The sequence below is a fragment of the Danio rerio genome, chromosome 2 (genome assembly GCF_052040795.2).
Source record: "Danio rerio strain M-AB ecotype USA chromosome 2, GRCz13ab, whole genome shotgun sequence".
Lineage (NCBI taxonomy): Eukaryota > Metazoa > Chordata > Actinopteri > Cypriniformes > Danionidae > Danio > Danio rerio.
In genome coordinates, this window is record NC_141022.1 from 32,005,632 (window position 1) to 32,030,795 (window position 25,164).

At 35.4% G+C, this 25,164-nt stretch overlaps 1 protein-coding gene across 19 annotated transcripts in view; it reads right to left on the minus strand.

Moving 5' to 3' along the window:
- Positions 1-25,164, minus strand: part of LOC147837115 (uncharacterized) — a 533,045-nt gene that overhangs the window by 166,338 nt on the left and 341,543 nt on the right. For 10 of the 19 annotated variants that reach the window (XR_015478584.1, XR_015478578.1, XR_015478579.1 and 7 more), the window contains one exon: positions 17,063-17,141. The gene's annotated coding sequence lies outside the window, so the exon portion shown is untranslated. Of the gene's footprint in view, positions 1-10,352; positions 10,484-12,854; positions 13,856-15,862; positions 17,142-25,164 lie in introns of those variants that run through there. The other 9 variants (XR_015478590.1, XR_015478577.1, XR_015478591.1 and 6 more) reach the window with 4 other exon arrangements.

Sequence of the window (25,164 nt, forward strand, 5' to 3'; positions counted from 1 at the left end):
GAAAGAAAAAAAGAAATGCCCGCATGTGTTTAGCCTTTTTCCTTATCGCAAACACTACAGTAATCTGGTAATGTATGCACTGCTTTAGCTTTTTTGCTGTTAATTATTGTGATCTCCAAATTGCAACAGAGAAATACTGGGAAATCTCAGTAGACTGATGGCAATTCATGCCGTTCAGCCTTAAAATCTTAAATGTGAGCAAAAATGACTAAATTGTCATCACTTTAGACATTACGCAAGAGAATCATTAAAACACTAGCTCTACAGAGACATTGGTGAAGCAGCAACAGTTTCTGCTGTTCTGATGTCAGCTGCAGATGTGAATGAACGGCAGAAGAAAGTAGTTCCTCATACAAAATTATTTTTAGATTCTCAGTGTTTGATTTTATTTTTCAAATACGCAATTATTATTATTATGCTGTCAAACTGTTGTAAAAACGCAATATCACACTCATAGCAGTGCAACATGGCTGTACATCGGCCTGCAACCTCGTTTCATGGCACGCCTCCCACCAGTGCCAATATTCAGCCATAATGCACTTCTACATGTGTGATATTGTTAATATATATATTTATAAACACTAACAATGAAGGTTTTAAAACTTATTTGAAATGTCTTTGAAACTAAACTACGAAGGACTATCTATCTTACAGATAAAAACAGACATAAAGACTACGCTATTTAACAGCACAGCAAAGTTCTCATATTAAACTGCCTTTCTGTAATAAATACATTTGGTTTACACAACTGACCCATAAACCAACCATGCCACAGCGCCTTCCATTTCCATCCCTGCTCAAAAATGCATCATTGTACAGTTCGAAACAAGCTTAAGAATTATATGGCATTGCAGCTTTCATCTAGAGTGACTTCCACCCCTATCGTCGTGTTCAGATGGCATTCCGCGAATTACTCCGAATGCACCTATGGCTCAGTGAACCTGTGCCACTGAAGCAGCTAATGCTCGCTGCAAGCCAGAAGAAGAAAGAGTGGCTTTTATGTGCCTCGTACTCTTGTGAATCTCTGGTGTAGAGCATGCTCTGCTGGGTATTCCCACAACCCTGGCCCTCCAAAATAAACCCTTAATGAGAGGTTTATGAGACACAAGATGCCTCACGGGCCAAAGCTAATGTATATCTGAATAAAACCATTCGCTCTGTGTTTCTGTCGAGAGATTCAGTCAGCGAAAAGCAGGCCACCCGAGGTGATATAGTGGGGTCTGCATACTGAGGTGTGCCGAGCCGGAGCCAACATGTCAGTATCTCTCAGAGCAAACACTGTCACAGCTAATTCTACAATGAGCATGCGATGGGGCCCCGCAATGACACTAAACAATTAGGCAGATGTTCTCACCAGCCTCCTGAGCCAGGGCAATAAAACATACTGCCACCACAAGTTATTTCACCACTCCAAATCTCAAGCAGACAGCCAACATGTTCCTGGTATTAGCTATGATTATATGAAATATACTGTAATGGCTGACGGGCTCACAAGAACACAAGGCATTTATTGCCAGATTGTAGCATCATATTTAGTGATTTTGCTACAATTTGTAAGCAATACAGAGCTAATATTCAGGGGGAATACATTGACATATTTGCTTAGCCTTCTGGTATTGGAAAAATAATAATAATAAAAAAATAGCATTTAAAAATATTATGCAAATATATAGAAAATAAAGTATACAATATTAAATAATCATATATATATATATATATATATATATATATATATATATATATATATATATATATATATATATATATATATATATATATATACAGTTGAAGTCAGAATTATAGCCCCCCCCCCAATTTCTGTTCAACAAAGAGATATTTTTTAACACATCTCTAAACATAATAGTTTTAATAACTCATTTCTAATAACTGATTTATTTTATATATATATATATAGATATATTATTATATATTATATATTATATATTATTATATATTATATATAGATATATATAGATATAGATATAAGCCAAGTTAATTTATATAGCACATTCCATCCACAATGGTAATTCAAAGTGCTTTACATAAACAAGAATAAAAGAACACAATAATATAATAGAGTGAATTGTCAGACGTAGCACAGTGCTCATTCAGTAACGGGAGAGAAAAACAGATGTTTTTTTAGTCTTGATTTGAATATGCCTAATGTTGGAGCACATCTGATCATTTCAGGAAGCTGATTCCAGCAGTGGGGGGTGCAATACAGAAGCTGAAGGTGGATTCACTCTGCTTTGACTGACCTGTTGGAATTTCAAATTTACTTGATCTTAATGTTCTGAGTGACATGGTTTTAATTCAGTGAGCATATCTGTAATATATTGGGGTTCTAGGCCATTTAGTGATTTATAGACAAATGGAAACACTTTAAAATCTTTTCTGAAATTAAGACCTCAATGCAATGTCAGGAGCAACGGTTATTCATTATTGTTTAGCCTATAAATTCATGCTGGATTTTTAAATTTGCAATTGCGGGTGCCTTGCATTTTGTGGTTCTCCTTAGACCATGGTTTCAGCTAAAAATCTTCTGGAATGTTGCACTGAAAAAAAAATGGGGGTGCTTAATTTACTCTTCACTGAAATAAAAACTGAACATCAACTGAAATTGTGCAGTCCCTCATGACCAGTAGTTTTGAGTCATGTAGCGTAATAATTACCATTATTAAAAATTCATCTTCATCTGCACAAATTGAGATATTCTGAACTTTTTGAGGACTAATTTCATTGACTTACATTGCTATGACCATCACATCACCCCCAACTTCAGACACCCTAAGTCAAGCTTAGACACTAAAGCCCTGTGTGAATGGTAAGACTGAATCACTCTAAAAAAGAATGAATTGAGGGAGTCAGCGTCAATAGCCTAGTGGTTAGTGCGTCAACATATAGCACCCAGGTGCATGCGGCGACCGGAGTTTAATTCCTCGCTCGAGGTCCTTTGCCGTTCTTTCCCCTCTCTCAGCTCCCCATGCTTTCCTGTCTGTAAATCTCCACCGTCCTAGCAATAAAGGTTAAATCCCCTAAAAAAAATATATAAAAAAAGAATAATAAATTAAGGGCGTATGTATGTGTTTGTGGTTTTATTTTTTAGTTAATATCTTAGTGTGGACTTATCTTATGGACTTATATTCTGAATCATACTGAATGAAGTACTTTGCAAATGTAAAAAAAAGCAGAACATTTTCTGTGAGAGTTGGGTTCAGGGGTAGAGTTGGGAAAAGAGTGTGAGTATGTGCCGCTCTGTGTGTGTAATGTACTGTCCAATTTTAGAGATGCTCTGATCGGCCGAAGAGCGGTATTGGCCTATAATCACATTTTATGACTCGATCAGTACTCATGAATCTGTCCAATCTCATGAACCAATCACAAGTGTTTGTTCATGAGTTTATAAGATGCAGGTGCACATCCAGATATACAAGATATGTTTTAGTGATTATATACAGCAACCTTAATTTATTCTTTTAGATAGGAAGAAAGCTCCACTTACAGTAAGTATCCTATATAGAGGGAAAATATTTTTATGCATTATAAAGCTTGGAGCATTAGAATCGGTACTCAGTATTGGGCGATCACCATGACATGGAATCAGTACTTGGTCTCGGATGCAAAAATCCTGATCGGAGCATTCATAACCCTTTATAGCATTTTTTACTAAAGAGAACATATGGTAACAAATATTAACTATCCAGGGGTAAACCCTAAACTTTCATATTCTCATATAATTTTCTTTCTTTTTCTTAAGCATTGACACTTGAAGTGTGTTAAAGCTCTATGTACACGAGAGTTAAACAAGCATTCACATTTATTCAGCGTGCTGGGCATATAAACAGATGCAATGTATATGGCAGGCTTTTCTTGAATACGCTTGACAAAAATGTCACAACTTGTCAAGCGCAACTGTGTAAACTGGCGTGTGAATACTTAGGCTTAAAAAAGAAGCGAGACAGGTACGTTCTCTCAGCTCAAGATCACGGAGTAGAACGTCACACACCCGTAAGGTAGTTTAACTAGTGATAGTACAGAATGGGAATGACAGGAAGGGCGCAGGGCCAGACAAGCATCTATGATGGTGAAGCAAAGACGGGAGAACATAGCTACATCACAGCTTATAATCGTTTTCTATTGTACCTTCAGGTCCTCGAGGTCACCAAAGCGCAGTAGTTTCAAATATGCAGGATTTAAGATTTTTATAAACAGCATGAGAGCCAATCCATTTTGGTTACCTTAGCAACCAATAGACTAGTTTAAGTATATGCTTTTACATGACTTCCATCACAAACGCATAATCACAGACTCAAATTCAGGACAGGATTGCTCTGCAGACCTTGACAAAATGTAGACATCTGGTTCTGGCAAGCCTTCAAAATGAACGGAGCATGTGAGCAACTGGAGAATCACGCAAACAGCCACCTCAGGCTTTACGTTATCAGTTGTGCCGCACTTGATCTGGGGTGGGAAGTTAACAGTCAGAAGAATGTACTCAAAGGAGGATTAAAAGTGGCATGAGCTCTGCCAAACCATCTCTGTGGAAAATGAGATGAGCCAGGCTGTGTTTTTGGCACCGATGTGCTGGTGTGCCTCGGCACAAGTGTTTACCCTAATCTGACCTAGAAGCAAAAAAAAAAAAAAAAAAACAGCCAATGTTAGAGGACTCGTTCACCCACAAATGAAGTTCTGTCAGTGTTTACTCAACCTTGTGTTGTTTCATGTTCTTACGATTACACTTTTAATCATGCTGGGTTGTTTTGATACAAGTTTGCGTAAAAAATCAACAACAACTGTTGGGTTAAAATGTACACTTATTTGAAATAATAATAATAATAATAATAATAATAATAATAATAATAACTAATAATGGCCAAAAACTTCCAGAACAATTATTGACCATTAATATTAATGAAAATATTAAATAAATATTATTATTATTATGATTATGGGGCAACGCAATGGCGCAGTAGGTAGTGCTGTTGCCTCACATCAAGAAGGTCGCTAGTTTGAGCCTCGGCTGGGTCAGTTGGCGTTTCTGTGTGGAGTTTGCCTGTTCACCCCAGGGGCGTAAATGCCGGGGGGGACGTGGGGGACATACATTTATTTATTCTGCTTCAGGAGTCAGTTGACTGTAAACAACACAACAAACAATGCAATTAATATTTTTGAAGAAAAATTTGCTTTGTTGTTGAACCTGAGAAAAAAAAAGTTTTAAGTCCAAAGACATGCGATACAGGTGAACTTGGTAAGCTAAATTGTCCATAGAGTATAAGTGTGAAAGAGTGTGTGGGTGTTTCCCAGAGATGGGAAGGGAGCTGGAAGGTGCATCCGCAACATAAAAACATGCTGGATAAGTTGGCGGTTCATTCTGCTGTGGCGACCCCGGATATATAAAGGGACTAAGCCAAAAAGAAAATGAATGAATGAATATGATTAATATTATGATTATTATTATTATATACAATTTTGTGAAATAAAATAATAATAATAATAATAATAATAATAATTGTATTATTATTATTATTAATATAAAATTTAAAAATAAAATATAACAACGACAATAATAATATATATATATATATATATATATATATATATATATATATATATATATATATGGACGCAGTCTGTTTTGACAAGAAGGGACTTCAGATGTAGATTTAAAACACTTTTTTAAGTTTGATTGCAAACAAATCAACGTGCCTACTGTACACAGTGTTGTCATATTATGAAGCAATTACTGTTCTTTGTTGACTAGATGTTACATTAGTAGAGAAGAAGTGTATTTGATGCGATTCACATGTTAATAATGTCACCCGGTCCGCTTATTTCCACCTTCGAAATATAAATCGTTTACATCCTTGCCTCACACCTCATTCAGCTGCCATTCTAGTTCATAGTTTAGTCACATCTCGTTTAGATTACTGTAATTCCCTTCTGTTAGGCCTCCCTAAAAAATTACAACTGGTACAAAATGCTGCAGCCCGTATTATCACAAAAAACCCCTCTGTCTGTCTCATCACACCAATTCTACTACAGCTTCACTGGCTTTCCATCTTTTTCAGAATTAATTATAAAATACTTCTTCTCACTTTTAAAGCCATCCACAATCTCGGTCCTCCATACCTTACTAATCTTGTTCATATCGTCACACCTTCTCGAACACTCAGGTCTTCTTCCTCCATTCACCTCACTGTTCCCTCTGTCTGCCTTGTCACCATGGGGAGCAGATCCTTCAGCCACTCTGCTCCTCAGCTTTGGAATTCACTCCCTCCTGATCTCCGTAATTTAGACTCGCTTTCACGATTTAAATCCAAACCCAATTGCATTTTTAAAGTTTGCATTGTATTCTATTGTTTTTGTGTTTTTATTTGAACTGATTGTTCTAGCTGCCCAGTACAGTGACCTTGAGTGTCATGAAGGGCATTTTTCAATAAATTGCATTATTATTATTATTACCACGGAGAGTTTGCTATCATTAGCAGTAGCAGTTAAAACAATTTTTGACCAAAATAATCTATATTTAAACTATATAAATTTTTAATGCCACGACTGTTTTTAAATTGAATAATTTAATTTTTATATATTTATATATTTATATCTAGTTCGTCAAATGTATGCATTTGTAGCTAGTTATGTGGCATTAAAGCATGTTTAAAGCACATTGAAGGCTTGTTCTATGACAAAGCAAAGTTATAAAGCCTAGGTAGCTTTTTTATCCTCATTGTAGTACATTTAGTTTAAATATTAACCGCATACACTAAAATATACCAAATAAATGGTGAGATTAAACAGAAAATCTACATGTTTAATTTCTGATTCACAAACAAGTATTTATCTGTGCAGGGAGAGCGGTGACAGTTGTAACACTTCCAGTCTCTACAATCAGGGTTTGGTTACAAATCAGCAGATTTACTTTACACATAAGAAACATTTGAGTCATGTGGCAAACACAGAAGGTGATAAAGAGGAAAAACTATTTGAGCTGATAAAGTAATATTTTTACTTAACTTATTTTAGGACAGCAATGCCTGATTTGATCAGCTTTGCTGATGACACTCAAATCTACTTAGCCTTACTGCCTACTGACTTCTGGTCTATTGACCTGAAAACCACAAAAAATAACCACAAAAAAGTCAAGAATCTTGGTGTGATTCTGGAGTCAGATCTGAGCTTCAAAGCAGTAACTAAATCTGCACACTACCATCTCAAAAACATTGCAAGAATTAGATGCTTTGTTTCCAGTGAGGACATAGAGAAACTTGTTTATGCTTTTATCAGCAGCAGGGTGGATTACTGTAATGGATTCCTTACCGGCCTCACCATGATCACTGTGCTATATCTGAAAGATCGCACTATTATTTTTTTCTCTTCTTTTTATCCTCTCATAACCTGTTTTAGCACATTTAATTTGTTTCATACTATGTTTTACTTTTATTCTTGTGTATTTAAAGCACTTTGAATTGCCACTGTGTATGAAATGTGCAACATAAGTAAACTTCTCTTGACTTGCCTTGTAGTTAAATCCATCAAAGTTAAATAATATGTTGTGTTTCTCTGTATAGATAATTTCAATGCATGTTGTTGACGATGTTGGCTGTATAAAGAGCAAAGAGCAAATTCATGGCTATAAGACTCTTAACATCAGTGAAATGTTACCACCAAATCATCAGTGAAATGTTACCACCAAAACAAGCAGATTTAAATCTGTATTTATATGATTTAATACATTATTTCTATGGGTTTTGGAAGAGAAAAACCTCAAAGCCAAAAATTGTGGGTGCAGTGTTTGACCTGTCCTCTGTAGCCTTATGAAGACTCAAAATACAAATAGTTTTCAATTGTTGAAGCTGATGCACATTTTAAACACAGCAATTATTCACAGCAATAACTTAGTGTTGAATCAAAAGCTTTCAAATCCATTTTTAAAATCAAAATTTGTACATCTCACCCCGGTGGAAATCATGTTACATCTTACCCCAGGATGTTTTACAACTAACCCAGACTATGGGGTCAATTCAGTCAGTCAGTCCAATGCAATCTCACGGCAATTCGTAACTTTTTGATTTAGTGGCTAATTCGTATGAATTCATATCTTATTCAAACAATTTAGTACGATTTGCTCACCACCCAAAGACAGTGGTGGTTAGGGGTGGGGTTGGGTGCCACGCCTCCTTTTTAAAATCGTACATTTTCGTTACCTGAACTCGTACGATTTCGTACAACTTAGCCACTAAACTGACAAAACGTAAAATACTTACGTTTTCTCGTGAGATCAGGCTGGTCAGTCAGTCAGTCAGTCAGTCAGTCTTTATTTATTTCCCAAAGGCAATTTGATTGCAGCATACAAGCATGTCACACATAATACACAAAAGCACATTATTGTAACACATTATTGTATTGTAACACTCCTGTTTGAAACTAAACTGCATTTTCTGTTTTGTTGCAAATATAACAATGATGCCATTTAATGCAGACACTTTTAACTAGTTTCAGTTAACTGGCTTAAAAGATCTCGATATAGAGAGAAATATTACAACTATCCTCTATCGACTCTATCATGAATCCCCAGGTGGAAAAAGTTTTTGTCATTATCACTTGTCGGTTGCGTTGCTTCACTCCCATTCATGAATTCTCTTGCATGACAACGTAGGATAGCATAACATCTGCCTTTTTCAGAATATCGCTGGAACTAGTAGGTCATCCGGGTGCCTCTTGCATAGGTTTTTCGATTACTATGAATTTGAACATACTACTTGGCTTATATACTGTTTTTAACATACTATGTTGTAGGCAAGTATGCAATTTTAGCCAATTTTAGACCTGGCTGAAAGTATAATTGGACTAATTAGAACAGTTTTATTTGCTATTATGGATATTGTTTGAGAGCAGCACAGTTATTTAGAACTACACCTTTCAGACAATGTAAATTTAAAATTTCAACAAACCATGGAGTAAATGCAATGTATATTGAACTTTCATCCATCAAAAGGAATGCCAAATCACCATGCATTTGATTTGGAATGGTTTGGAATGGTTTAATTGTTCCTCTCTCTCAATCTCTTTCTCTCTGGGGTATGTGGATGGATTTTTAAGTGCATGAAATGGATTAGTTCAATTCATTGAATGCTTCAGATTTTCTTAACCATCTAAAAACATTTATAAAAATACACAATCACTGGCCACTTTATTAGGTACACCATACTAGTAGCGAGTTGGTGCCCCTTTTGCCTTCAGAACTGCCTTAATCTTTCATGGCATAGATTCAACAATGTACTGGAAATATTCCTCAGAGATTTTGGTCTTTATTGACATCAAGCAGTAGCTGCATTTGTCGGATGCACATTCATGGTGCGAATCTCCCATTCCATCACATCCGCTTCAAGGTTGGGCGAGTTGTGCCTTCAGAAATACTCTTCTGCATACCTTGGTTGTAGCGAGTGGTTATTTAAGTTACTGTTGCCTTTCTGTCAGCTCAAACCAGTTTGGCCATTCTCCTCTGACCTCTGGCATCAACAAGGCTTTTGCACCGAAATAACTGCCGCTCATTGGATATTTTCTCTTTTTTTAAGCATTCTCTGTAAACCCTAGAGATGGTTTTGCTTGAAAATCCCAGTAGATCATAAGTTTCTAAAATATTCAGACCAGCCCGTCAGGCTCAAACAAACATGCCACACTTAAATCACCTTTCTTCTCGAATCTGATGCTCGGTTTGACCTGCAGCAGATCATCTACATGCTTAAATGCATTGAGCTGATACCATGTGGTTGGCTAATTAGAAATTTGCGTTAATGAGCAGTTGGACAGGTGTACTTAATAAAGTGGCCGGTAAGTTTATATTTTTTCTTAATTAAAAAAAAATCTCTATATATTTTGAACTAGGACTCTGTTTTTGTATTATTAATTATTATTCAGAATGTGCTATTAATTGTGTGTGCATTTTCTCAGTTCAGTATTTGCTAAGCATTTGATAAAATGAATAAAAAATAAAGTGGTTTGGAAAAATATGAAAATTAATAAAAGATGACAAGCATTCATCTATTAAAAACTCATCTTTATACCAAAATTTATGTCCTTGGATGTTTTTTATTACATGATTTTTAAAAACATGTTTAAATGCCTTGTGTAAGAATTAGCCAATTCATTTTTTTTGCCCTGAAGTGAACAACAATAATCATTTTGAATTTGAGATACATTTGAAACCGTATCAAAATGCATCTTCGCCAATGAGATTGTTCATCATCAGCAGAAAATTACTATCGATTTTCAAACAACAGAAACTGGGCAGTGATGCACAAAGTGTAATTGAATGTTTTTCTTTTTTTTCTTTTTGTCTTTTTCTTTTTTTTATCCAAAATATCAGTATTGTATTAGATAAGGAGTGTTGCGTCTTAATTGCACCAAGATATCCACATAAGAAAAGATTTAATTAAAATGCCTTACCCACTCCATGTTATTAAATTCCCATGATAGACAAAACCTAACAGGGGAGGGAGGGGAAGGGGAGAGAGAGAGAGAGAGAGAGAGAGAGAGGGAGAGAGAGAGAGAGAGAGAGAGAGAGAGAGAGAGAGAGAGAGAGAGAGAGAGAGAGAGACATTAAATTAATGGCTTGCTTTACTTCAGAAATGTGAAAGTTCAAGAGAAAGCCAAAGTGGTTAAGTAAAAAAAAAAAGCTGATTAGAAATGTATAATTTCAGTGATTTAACAATCGCCACGAATATGAATCCTTTTTAATACAAAAAGTATTCATTTTAACTACTACTAACTACATTTTTGACACTGCAAGACAAAAAACAAAAACAAAACAAAAAACATATTCATGGATTATGGATTCAGATTGTGAGTCAAATATAGCAAGTAAGTTTATTTGATATATTTGTGGTGAAATTTTTACATATATATTACATATATTATATTATAATATCACACGAGTAGCAGTGCGATATGGCTATATATCAGCACTGGTGGGAGGTGTGCGTTTGCACGAAGCCGCAGGCCATATCACACTGCTACGAGTATAAATAAGAAAATCAAACACAGGGATTCTAAAAACTAGGGTTGGGTACCAAAACCCAGTGCCATTTTTGCACCGGTACCTTGGCAACCGGTATGTACCCGTATCAAATGAGCATATGAATTTCGGTGCCTAATTTCGGTGCTGCGGCATGGACGTAAGGGGTGCATGAAAAAAGGCACATATAGGCGTTGTGTCTCAGCATCACTAAACATTTAATTCTAAACAACTTTGAGGAATACAGACAGATGATATCAGTCAATTGTTATTGTCACTAGGGAACAGACGCGCGCAACGCGCGCAGTACAGCGCATTCAGCCTGTTTTTCCAGCGGTTTTCGGTGAGCTAGAGCGACACTCTTCAGATCTACACGCATGATCACGTTCATCCAATTTGCTTAAACATTCTAAATGTATTTTACAAGCAAGGATTCTTACACAACAACTGTCTTTACAATTTGCGTGTAAGGGGGAAACATGTCAAACTTAATGACACTTTGGGGACTGAAAGGCAGAGCCTCTCTCGCGTGCTTTAGCTCCCTTCGGCACTCGACTCGCTTATGCTCGCTCCCTGTTTTCGCGGCACTTGCTCTCGGTGCTGCGCGGATCAGTTCCTCGCATTCGTCAGAAGTTGACGCCCAAATTGACACAGGTAATAAAAAGATTAAACTACAGTCATGCTCATGTTGTGAAACACTATCAAAATGTCCACTGTTGATGATATTAGACTTCTGTTTTCAATAGCGATTTTAACACTGTTAATATAGGAAGTCCTCGGCTACGCAGAGACCATTATTAATCAGAAATCTAGTGTACATAGTTTAACGTTAGGAAATGCAGTCTTGAATTTACAAACAGTTGGCAAGTACTAAAAAAGCAGATGTAAGACATTGATCAAATGTAGTTTTCAGTCACGCGTAAGTCATATTCAACTCGTTTAGTTTTGCCTTCATTCATTTTTGATTTGCGTCTTCAACACATGATTTATTTACAACACATTTTTAAACATAATAGTTTAACTGACTCATTTCTAATATCTGTTTTATCTTCCCCATGCTGACAGTCAGTGCAGAGCATTTTACTAGTTATTTTGCAAGACAGTTTTATTCAGACAAAGTCCCTTTAAGTCTTTTATTCAGATAAAAGTGTAATTTAGACTTAATCAGTTAACTACAAAAGTTAAAATAATTAGTCGAATTATTTTGTAACTTATTTGTTGTTTAAATCAAAAATATACTGTAAATATTTCTTAAGGAGGCTAATAATACTGACCTTATTTTTATTTATTCACGAAATAAACAATAAGAAATGACTTATTATGACTCCAGAATAATTATTTTTTATTAGGAACTACTTTCTTCCACCATTCATTCACATCTGCAGCTGATGTCAAAATAGCAGAAGCTGATGCTAATTCACTAACGTCACTTTAGAGCTAGTGTTTGAATTATTCTCTATAGCCTAATCTCTAAAGTGATTACAAAAGAGCCCCCCCACCCCCCCCACCCCCCCCCCCCCCCCCCAAAAAAAAAGTTGTTGCTTAACAACTACATTCTCAACTAAAACGCCTCAAAAGTACATTTTGTTGTCTAACAGCAGTAATATTTGTCAAACTGTATATTTATTTATACATTAAAGGTTTTTTTTTTCTTAAAAGGAGCTTGGAGCTTTTTCTACTTCTTACTGCAATGAATCATATACAGTATTTCCACTTCAGCAGCATTTATATGAATACAAAACTTTTCAGCTCACAAGCAAAACATTTTAACTTACAAACATAGATGGGCAATAAATGACAGCGGAAGAGAGAACAAAATGAATAAATGTGCAATGAAAATGGTGGTAACTGCATAATTGGACAATAGTTTATTCTTTGCAATACAAAAAAATTTATTATCATTGACATAAGGTTTTTAATTAAATTTTTTTTTTTTATTTGCAATCTTTTATTTTTTAAATGCTATGTACTTCATTTTCCCCTAAAACTAAATATTTTTGATTGAATAATAAAGAACAAATCCATCTCTATAAACTCATACACCATCTATCACAGTTCTATCTACATCTATATTCTAAAGTTTTTTTGCAGTGTTCACATTATTTGATGAAACATACATACATTTTATTGTTGGCAGTATCTTCTGAATTATGGAGTGTTAAAAGAGATTTCCCAAAGCCCCTCTGTGTAAAAACCCTTTCACTCCAATGTGTAAAAAGATTTCATTTCCAATTAAATTTTTCAGATTTTTGTGCTAGAAACGTATGCTAATTAGCATATGTGCCTCATTTGCATATTTACTCATACCTTTTCAAAGAACGTGATGTTTACAACTGATGTATTAAATCAAGTGGGTAATATGGTGATAACTATCACTTCATTTTTTTACTCTGTTCATCCTCAGTGTTTTGCCTTTGCATCTGTCTGTTTTGGCTTCAACTTGTATAGCACTGATTTCCTTTTTTTTTTGCACACAAACTGTAACAGATATTGTTATATAATCTGTGTCCTACCGACACATCTCTCATCATAGCTTGAAATGATCAACAGCTTCCTACCATTCCCAAAAAGATATACTCCAAAGACTCAAGATGTAAACCTATCATGATGAATCTGATACTGCCTTTCTCCAAAGGTCACTCAGGTCTGTTCGTGTTGGGCGAAGCATGCCTTTACTAAACTTCTCCTCACATCTTTGATCTGAAGAGAGGAACATCTCTCATGACAGCTTCGCTCTGATGTGGTCATCACAAACTTCTGGCTGATGAGATCAGGGCAGATATGTACACTTCTCGTGTGCTCTTCGCCCTCACACAGTCTGCTCTTTCCAAAATCAACTTGCTGTCGACGTACACAAAATAAAATCTATCAGAAGCTTCTAGATGCAAATGTTATTAACCAAAGTGACACTTAAAAAGAGCAAAAATTATAAAACCACTGCATAGTTTGGAAATTTAGAGAAGATTCACACTAGAAAAGCATTCAGAGCAGAAATACAAAGCTTAATCAGCAGAGAATACTGAGAATTTTAATTTGCAGTCTGAATAAATTCAATGAAGAAAAGATTTGTAATTGCAAAAGTGTTTATGCACAAGCACAGAAACCTTTCGTGACAAACTGTAATGCCGCTTTTGACTCTTAAGCAGCTTCATTTTAATCAGTTCCAAATCTGACAAAATAAATGGTGATTGTGTCAAGTAAAATTAATTTTTATAAACCTGCATTACATGATTTTTTTTTCTCCAACAACCTAAGATAAATTTAAGAAGCATTATTGCTAAAATCCCTTTAGCCTAACAGAATATGAATTTATAAACCTACATATTTACATTTATTGCAAAAAATCTAAGATGAAGGAAATTTAGAGAAGCATTATTGCTAAAATCCCTTTAACCTAACAGAAAATGAATTATAAAGCTACATCATAGGGGTGTGAATCAACTCTGGTCTCACGGTTCAGTTTGGTTACGATTATCATGCCATCGATTCGGTTCAATTCGATATCTTGGTGCATCACGGTGCATTGATGATGCTTTCCATTCATAATTAGATTTTTTCTTCACAACACAATATGTATTGTTTTTTATTAAAAACTATAAATAAGCACACAAGCATCGCTTTAACATCAGAGAGGAGAGGAAAAGTTACCTCACAAACAAACCAGCGGGTAAAATGTCCAAAGTGAGAAAGAGAGGGAGGCAGAGATGGAGTTTTACAGCATTTCTCCCTAGTAGTGAAATAAAGGATCATGTGCAGTGCCCTCTTCAGTGTCAGTAAAAGACTTTCTAGCAATCTCACAAGCCGTTGAACTGTGCATAATTATTTACCTTTTAAGTATTAAAAGCATTTTATTTACTCGCAAATTACAGTACCATAAAATGTGACTATATTCTTTGTCGCATAGTGATGTTAAACTTTAGACATTTTGCTGAATGCAAGTAACTTTAAAAACTACATGTCAGCTAGCAGTCATTGGAGAATTTGTTGAGGAGACTGTCAGGTTAAAGTTAAAAGAAAAAGTTGACTTCTAAGCTTACTATAAATTACTTACAGTATACCCGGTACACACGGCCCTGCTCATCCCCAGCAGGACCATGGACATATACTGTGAAGAAATACCTATGAGTGGAACAGTGTGATCTGCTTTAAGGCACACATCACATGTTGTTTTTGTAGACTACTCTGTAAGAAGTGATGAGTTACTTTACTGCACCTATCATGCAAAATCAACTTTTGGGAGATGTTTGGACATGTGTGTAGGTATAATGTATACACATAGTCATATTGGATTGATATAAGCACATCAAGTCTATTTTTTAACTTTTCTGACATTAAACTATGCCTAAACTAGGATTTTGTGGCACACCGAATGATGTAGCAGTGTGGTTATCCCCTCCCACCGATATTAATTGACATGTGCATATTGCCTCAGTAGTAACATGTATTATCATGTCCATAAGACAGGATTTGCAAAAAGACTGGGATTTAAAAGTTGGACCTATCAGTGATCCATAGACACTTCAAAAAGCAACCTTTCTATAGCATTGTGAACTATATTTTTTGAGCTACGGTATGTACTTCTTGTTTGTGTGTGTGTGTGTGTGTGTGTGTGTGTGTGTGTGTGTGTCAAGGTTATAATAATTATTGTATTTTCCATTAGTTTTAATTTTTATTTTGTTTGGACTTTTTGTTTTTAAATTCAGTTAGTTTTCAGTTTTTGGAGGCAGCTTAACTACATTTTATTTTTTGAAATTGCTTAGTTTTAGTTTATTTATTTATTTATTTATTTATTTATTTATTTATTTATTTTTTGTTTCAGTGTTAGTTTTATTTATTTTTTATTTTTTTATGAAGTAGTATATTTGTTAGGTGCAAGATTCAAAATCATTAGAATATTGTGTAAAAAAAAAACATCCAACCAAAGATAAAAAAACTTTAAACATCTAATCAGGGTTATTCTTTTTACCTGGGATTTTCAACAACCACAGAAAGGGTTTAACATCTCAACCAAAAGATGGCGCTCACTAAGCAGTATAGAGTCCCCCTTCACAATACTGGGGTGTTAGGACCCGCAGAGAGAGCAAACTAGCTTTCCCATGTAGTCTCCCATCCAGGTACTGACTTCAGGACTTTAGCTTCAGTGGGCGACCATGTGAGAGTTGCAGAGAGCTAGCTGCCTAGTTTTTGTTTTGTTGTTGGTTTTTATTAACTATAATAACCTTGGTGTGGGCGAGGCAGTGGCACAGTAGGTAGTGCTGTTGCCTCACAGCAAGAGGTCGCTCGTTCGAACCTCGGCTCAGTGGGCATTTCTGTGTGGAGTTTGCATGTTCTCCCTGCCTTCGTGTGGGTTTCCTCCGGGTGCTCCGGTTTCCCCCACAGTCCAAAGACATGCGGTACAGGTGAATTGGGTAGGCTAAATTGTCCGTAGTGTATGAATGCGCGTGTGGATGTTTCCCAGAGATGGGTTGCGGCTGGAAGGGCATCCGCTGCGTAAAAACTTGCTGGATAAGCTGGCGGTTCATTCCGCTGTGGCAACCCCGGATTAATAAAGGGATTAAGTCGACAAGAAAATGAATGAATGAATGAACCTTGGTGTGTGATAAGAGAACATTAGTATGGCATTTGTGTGTGGCTCATTCAACAATGCAGGATAGCTGAATAAACACCAACATCAATTAACCATTCAGAAACTTCCTGGTTCAGTTTTAACTTTGATATTTATGACTGATTCTCAGCCTTATCCGTCTTTTAGTCTATGTCCATCTTTTTTGCTTTGTTTATCTGAAGTGGGATATCATTCTGAAGTGACATCCCCAAACAGTGGGCAGGGGGAACCAGCTCATTTGCATTTAAAGATACAGGCACAAAACAGTTAAAATGGGGTTTGTCGGAGGAAGCAAAGAAAAAGCGAGAGACTGATTGGACTCAAGCCCCGAACTCAAATTTATATCAGACAGGCTTACACTTGATGGTGCCAGCTGATGGAGGCAACTGTTGCCATGTGTTGATATTTGTTGGACACAGTGTAGTGTAACACAGTTATATTACCTGGTCGGTGGACATGGTTTTCAAACGAGGTGTCAGCTTATGGCGGTTCTGTCAGGATAGTCGGCAGATACATGTGAGCCTAGAGGGAATCACAGTAACAGTTTTATGACACTGGTAACATGCAATTGCAAGTATCAGCCACAAGAGAAAGCTGTGAGAGAAACTCGCATAGTGTTGCTTTACTTAGCAATTATGAAACATGTTTATATTGCATATTATAATTTCTATATTGCTACACATTATCAAAAATCTATTTAAGGGTTTTATTCTATAGTATTTGATTTAATCTATGTTGTAAACAATGCATGCAGATTAAAGTTCATATTTTAAAACTTGGATGCATTCATATTTTCTCATTCAAAGCATTCCTCCACAAGCATAAGTGACAGAAACACTATTGTTTTTTGTTTTATCCCCCCCTGAGGTTCCTCAAAGATAAAAATGTTGCTCATTGTGCTAATTGACTAATGCATTACATATTCCTTTGGTGTTGGAGGAGATCTGAGAGGCAATTGAATCATTATATAAAATTGGTCAAGAACTGTACCCTTTGAAAGCAGAAGCACACTGCACAAGAATGTATAATATAACATCAAAAGCACTGACCCAGTTTGTTAATGTTATATGAAGCTGTATTTGTTTAATTTTTAATTGCCCAAATAGTTATTAGCGAAACATGCTTTTATTCTTTATTCTAGTTCAATTAGTGTGTTCTTTCTATATACAATGAACTAGCAGAATATTTTACAGCCTTTGGCAGCATTAAAGATGGCATGCTGTATGAAAATGCATGCATACTTTATTTTGTATGGTGACAAAGTGCAAATGACTCATATGACTAGTGATAAAAAATAAAGTAAGGCATTCTCTTATAACATTTCAATTTTTTCATTTCATTTTATTTTTTTTAATATATGGCGTTAAAGCTCTTTGTAGTTCAAAAATATGTATACGTTTAACTCTAACCCCTAAAGAATGACTTTATAATAATATACAATCACCGGCCACTTTATTAGGTACATCTGTTCGTTAACACTTATTTTCTAGTCTGCCAATCACATGGCAGCAGCTCAATGCATAGGCATGCAGACATGGTCAAGACAATCTGATGAAGTTCAAACCGAGCATCAGAATGTGGAAGAAAGGTGATTTAAACAACTTGAACGTGGCATGATTGTTGGTGCCAGACGGGCGGGTCTGAGTATTTCAGAAACTGCTGATCTACTGGGATTTTCACACACTAACATCTCTAGGGTTTACAGAGAACGGTCCGAAAAAGAGAAAATAACCGGTGAGCAGCAGTTCTGTGGGTTCAAATGCCTTGTTGATGCCAGAGGTCAGAGGAGAAAGGCCAGACTGGTTTGAGCTGATAGAAAAGCAACAGTAACTCAAATAACCACTTGTTACAACCAAGGTATGCAGAAGAGTATTTCTGAATGCACAACACGTCCAACCTTGAAGCGGATAGTCTACAGCAGCAGAAGACCACACTGGGTGCCACTCCTGTCAGCTAAGAACAGGAAACTGAGGGTACAATATGCACAGGCTAACCAAAAATGGACAATAGAAAATTGGATAAGCATTGCCTGGTCTGATGAGTCTTGATTTCTGCATTCGTATGGTAGGGTCAAGAGCATCAACAACATGAAACCATGGATCCAACTTTTCTTATATCAACGGTTCAGCCTGGTGGTGGTGGTGTAATGGTGTGAGTGACATTTTCTTGAAATCACATCATGTCAACGCCAAAGCCTACCAGAGTATTGTTGTTGACCATGTCCCTCCCGTTATGACCACAGGGTACCCATATTTTGATGGCTACTTCCAGCAGGATAACACACCATGTCATAAAGTGCGAATCATCTCATGCTGGTAACTTGAACATGACAATGAGTTCACTGTACTCAAATGGCCTCCACAGTCAATAGATATCAATCCAAAAGTGCACTGTAGTGATGTGGGGGAACAGGAGATTCGCATCATGGATGTGCATCCGACAAATCTGCAGCAACTGCTTGATGCTATCATGTCAATATAGACAAAAAATAATTTCAGTACCAGTTCCAGTGTTGAATCTACAGTATGCCACAAAGGATTGAGGCAGTTTTGAAGGCAAAAAGTTCCAACACGGTACTAATAAGGTGTATCTATCAAAGTGGCCAGTGACTGTATATTTTTATGAATGCTTTTAGAGGGTTAGGAAAATCTAAAGCATTCAATGAATTGAACTGATTCATTTCATACACTTACTCAAAAACCCATCCACACACCACAGAGAGGGAGAGAGAGAAACAATTAAATATGTATCTCCCAATGTAGTGCATCCTTTTTAAAGTCTATTAAGTCAGACTGTGTATTATTATATTATATTATATTATATTATATTATATTATATTATATTATATTATATTATATTATATTATATTATATTATATTATGGACGAAAAGAACCTCAGCTCCTTTCAGTGACAGAAAAAGTTGCATGAACATCTATGAGCACTTTAATCAAATCGTACAGATCTTTTGTTGTAATACATTAGTTTTCACGCAATAATAAGCAACAGACATTCATGGTCATGTCCGATTGTCAGTGCCAGCTGTATTGGCTTTAGCTGATTATTTAAGACAATGGCAGTCTCAAATCTGAAAAATGTGTGAATTCCCCATGGATGCTTGTGTAGCTGTTGCAGATAATGCAAGGATGTGAAATAAATGGGATGAAAAGGCAGGATGAATGCACGCTTAGTAGACAGCACACTTTTATAGGTCAACAGTCACACAAACATACTTAAGCCTCAGTACGGTAATAAATATTTATTACTGGGCTTTCAGAATTTCTGCTTGTTTTTTGTTTTGTTTCGGAGTTGCATTTATTCAAAATATATTCATTGAATCCTTGAGTGAAAGCTGGCAATTTTCTCTGGCAACTGCCATTGCTGTCAGTTTAGTGTCCTTTACAAAACTCATACATTTAAATGTTGTAGCCGCCGTTTTAGAAGTTAAAGTCGAATTTTTGTTTACGCAGCCTAGTATGTCAGTTGTCACAGACTTATATTAGAGCTGCAAGATTTATTACTTAAAGTTTGTGATCTTGACGCAAATACCCAAACAATCTTATCACAAAATGACAAGGATTTAGATAGGGTGCGTATATTAGACCTCTGACAAGTACAACCATAGCAAACGTTTAAATCTAAATTTGACCCAGAGAGAGCAGCAACCGTTATGAAAAATCTTTAGTCTTTAGTAGTTTCAGTACAGTTACATAAAAGAAATAAAAAAATAAAAAAACACTGACTATTAATGGATCACTGGCTCTTTCAAAAACAGGGTTGCTCTGAAAAAAACTAATTATTATTATTTCTTCAAAAAGCACCAAAGCTACATTAGAGTGTTTAAAAAGTTGGTTTCCAGCTGTTATTGGATTAAAATACAGCTTTAGTTATGAAGATGATAATATCTGGTTAGAGGAAGTGTTGTTTCTCTTAAAAGAACTAAGTTTCTTAATATGATGGGAGAAATACACTTTTTTAGGACTTTGCCATCAAGTTTAAAACTAAATATTAGATGGGTAATCAAGAGCAAATACTGCAACCTAAGAGCATTGAATGCAACTACTTTCTTTATTAATGAATTAATTACAGTATGTGTTGAATTGACGATCAGATGAAATGTTCTTTAACAAAACATAACAAGCAAAAGTCTTGAAATGAACACCTAACAGATAGTGGAGTTGATTTGTCACTTGTTGATTATAAAATGAATATATAAACTATATTGCCAAAAGTTGAAATCATTCCATTCAGATGTTCCAAACACTTCCATGGCCACATGTGTACAAAATCACACACTAATAATACAGACTGCTACTAACCAAAACATTCATTCATTCATTCATTCATTCATTCATTCGTTCGTTCATTCATTTTCTTTTTGGCTTAGTCCTTTTATTAATCTGGGGTCGCCACAGCGGAATGAACTGCAACTTATCCAGCATATTGTTTACACAGCAGATGCCCTTCCAGCTGCAACCCATTACTGGGAAACAACCATACACTCTAATTCAAACACACACTTTACAGACAATTTAGCTTACTCAATTTATCTATAGTGCATCAAGACATGATAGGCCACATTAAGCAGCACAGTGCTCAGAAGTCAATAGCTACAGACCTTCTGATTAGCTCAAGAACTGCATGTAAAGAGCATTATGGAACGTGTTTCCAAGGCAGAGTGTCTGCATCCAGACCTTACGTCATCAAGTGTCAGATACACTGGTTAAAGCACAGAGCCTCTGGACTCTAGCCTGACAAATCACTCTTCTCAGTTTGGCAATCCAATAGATGAGTCTGGGTTTGGTGATTGCCACGAGAATGGTACTTGCTAGACTGAACTGTGCAAAGTGTATAGTTTGATGAAGGGGGAGCAAGATGTGTCATGAAAAAGAATTCCAAGAAATTCTAAATTTTCTATAATTAAAGAGTTGTTCGTCCTTTGGCATGTCTTAAAATCTGGAAAATAAAACCAACTTCATTAATATGCATGATATAGCTTTGAAGACTCTTTATACCTGTTACAGACATTGGGAGACATGGGTCGTCAATGTTGCATTTATAAATATGCCGCAATGAAGGTTTTGTTTCTATGTCCCTGCAATAAGAGCACAGCTCATGTGTGGACCCACATGTGTGGATAACAGTGGTCTGCTAAATGTGACAAAATATGTTATTAAGAAAAAACGTTTACCCGAGAGCTTTTCGAACCTGGAAATGGTGAAATCCGGATTTGCTTTTAAGGCCATCCACATTTCGATGTAGCAGTGCAGTTATCACAGCCCAAGAACATTGATTGGCAGGCATCTATTATCATGTCCAGCTACATCAAATAACCATTTAGAAACGTCTTACTTAAGTCTTAATTTTAGTATTTGTGACTTGGTCACTGCTTTATCAGTACCTCTCCATCAATATGCTCTGTTTATCTTGACATGTAAGACCACCAATGAGCAGACAAGCCCAAACACTTCACTCTACTACAGGGTGGGGAGAACCTTGTATTAGTCCGCCCTATACGTGGACTACGGAAGATGCATAGGACCCCACAATATACAGAAGCATCCAAAAAGGAAAATTATGTTATTGATTACATGTCCTTTCAATGCCATGAGTCTTTCATTCATCTTCGGATCAATACATTTTAGATAAAATGAGCACCTTTAATAGTATTTTTTAACATTTACTCATTCTTTTTTAGGGTTATGGCTTACAATCTAACTTACTTAATTTGTGAGTCATGTTTGCTTTGTTGTGACATTATGTACAACACTGTTTTGATGAAAAATACAGGTACAAGCTACCCACTCACAAAAATAAGCAACTATGTTTACAAATGCAAATTACAAAGATTGAGGCAAACAGAAGTGAGACGTACTGCGAAAAGACAAATGTAGAATCATTACGATGTTTCCACTGGAGTGTGACCACAGTCTGGCCAATAGATTTCAAACAGGAAATGTGCTTGTTTTGAGCTCTTATCAGATGTTTTGTCACAATGGAAAGCAATGAAACTGAACAGACACATTCATATGAAACCCTGGATTTGAGAATCGTTTAAACAGCCTCAATCCCTTCTGGCACCGCAAAAGCTCTGGGTTTCTCCTCAGACCTCCGACAGTAATCGAGACGATCCGTCTTCCAAACAAACAGTCTTCTTTGACATCAATAGACCTGACTTGAGGAGGTAAGTATCTAGATACGGGCCCAGTAAATGCTGCACTGTTCTGTTCCTCTGGAATATTTTGATTTATGGTCCTATCAGGCAATTACCCTGCCAGGATGTTTAGATGATAACTCAGGAGGTCTTTGCAAACAGAGGAACTAATGAGGACAGCTGCATTGATTTGCTCATTGTCGCAAATTGGCTGAATTCAATACAATGGCCATCATAATTATTTCATGCGTCATATTCATTAGAATCCATAATTCATTCATACACTAAAAAATGATCTGTTCATTGCATTTAAAAAAGAAAAAAAGGTTTGGATGGGGGTTTTAGTATAATTCATCTACTTAAGTGTTTAAGTAAATGTATTCATTAAACTTAAAACATTAAGACGCTATGACTTCCATCATGGTAATTGCCTATTTAAATCAAGCAAGGTTTAAGAAGTTGTGTCAACTTCTTTGCCAAGTTCTATAGAAACTGTTTTGTTATCACTTTTATTTAAGTACCAATTCACACTATTAACTGGTGGCTTATTTTCTACCAATTATTAAAATACTGTGTGTTTATTAGTACTTTAAAAGTATTACATACCTATAAATCCTACCAGTGCCTAAACCTAACTACTACCTTAATGCCTATTAATAAGGAACAAATTAGGAGTTTATTAAGATAAAATCAATGGATAATGGTTTGCAACAGTGATAATTGTGGCTTAATATAAAGTGTGATCTCTGTTTCTTTTATTTACTATTTTTAAGTTTCCAGGCAGTGTCGAGATCTTTCATCATGTTCACAAATCTTTCATGACCCTCAGAATATATTCTGTTTTATGAATGTGTAAAAAGTGAATATATGTATGTAAAAGAATAGAGTCTATGTTCAAACAAACAAATAAAAAATATATTTTGACTTTATACTTTCAAAAGAACATAATTTCAAACAAAACATTAAAAATAATTATAATTATAATACTCTTAAAAATCATATCCAGATTTGATTTAGAACAATTTAAAATGATGCATTATTGGTGATTGTATACAGTACATTAAGATTCTTTGGTTTTAATTCACATTATTTTACTATTCATAATAGTATAACAATATTCATGGTAGACAATGATTGACTGGATATGTATTTGTCTTCACTTGTTTGGAAAACTGATTATCAGAATAGCTTGTCAATATTTCACATCAATAGTGATTTAAATTAATCAGGGTTAAAGATTTAAAGGAATCAATATTAAATGATTTTTATTTATTTTTTAATGATACACATTTTAAAATTATAGCATGTCATGGGAGTGTTTATGTGATAAACACTCCCGAGACACGCTAGACACAGACCTCAGCACTTCATGCATGAAATATGTTAAGTCAGTCTAAGCAGAACTAACGTATTCTGGCAAGACAAGTTTATAAACTTGGCAATTTCAACAACAACAGTGTTAATAAAATGGTCAAACAACCCAACCATATTATTTATTCACACCCCAGTGAATGCAGAGAGCTTCACAGCTAAAATAAGATACAATAAGGTTTTTTTTTTGTACCACACACATAAATCTAATCAAATGCTAAGCTCTAAAACATATTGAACAAGAATGAGCAAAAGGTTATTGATCTTGCAAGAACATACATGTGTTGGGATTAGGGTTAAATTTAATTTAAATGCAGAAACCCATTAGGCTGGGTTTCAAGTTGTATTTTACAATATGTAATAAAAGTATGGCTTTCTCTATGCTAAAACAGCAACAAGGATTCTCAAATAAAACAGTATTTAAATAAAGATAAAACATATATTATCATATTTATTTAAATATAAACATACTATATCCCTTGTGCACTGTTCAAATTTACTACCCTTTTGTTATGTTTGGCATGAAAACATCAACGGAATTAAACTTCTGTAAAAATGCATCAGATTTTTTATAATTTTTTTGACATAAATCTGTTAATCAACCTCAGTCCTGATTAAAACTACTAAATTGTTTAGACAATTACAAGATTTTAACTCTTTAATTGCCAAATTCATAAATGATGTCACCGATCTGGTGAAAAAAAAAAAACACCCAAATGATGTATTTTCAATAAAAAGTAATTGTCGAATAGACTTTTATTACAGTTTTAGAGATGTGAACAATTAGTAACAACACTGCTTTTGATGCATTGTTAAATCTTTATTTCATTGGCTGTTTTTGCCCCATTGACTTCTATAACCATTGATGGTGCATAAATACAGTCTTTGTTTTTACTTACTTCATGTAGTTCTGAGAGCTGAGACGCTAATTTTGATTTTCTCAGACACATCAAAGTGTGTAAAGGTCACTCTCACACACTCACAGACACACACTTTAATTTGCTGTTATACAACACATAAAA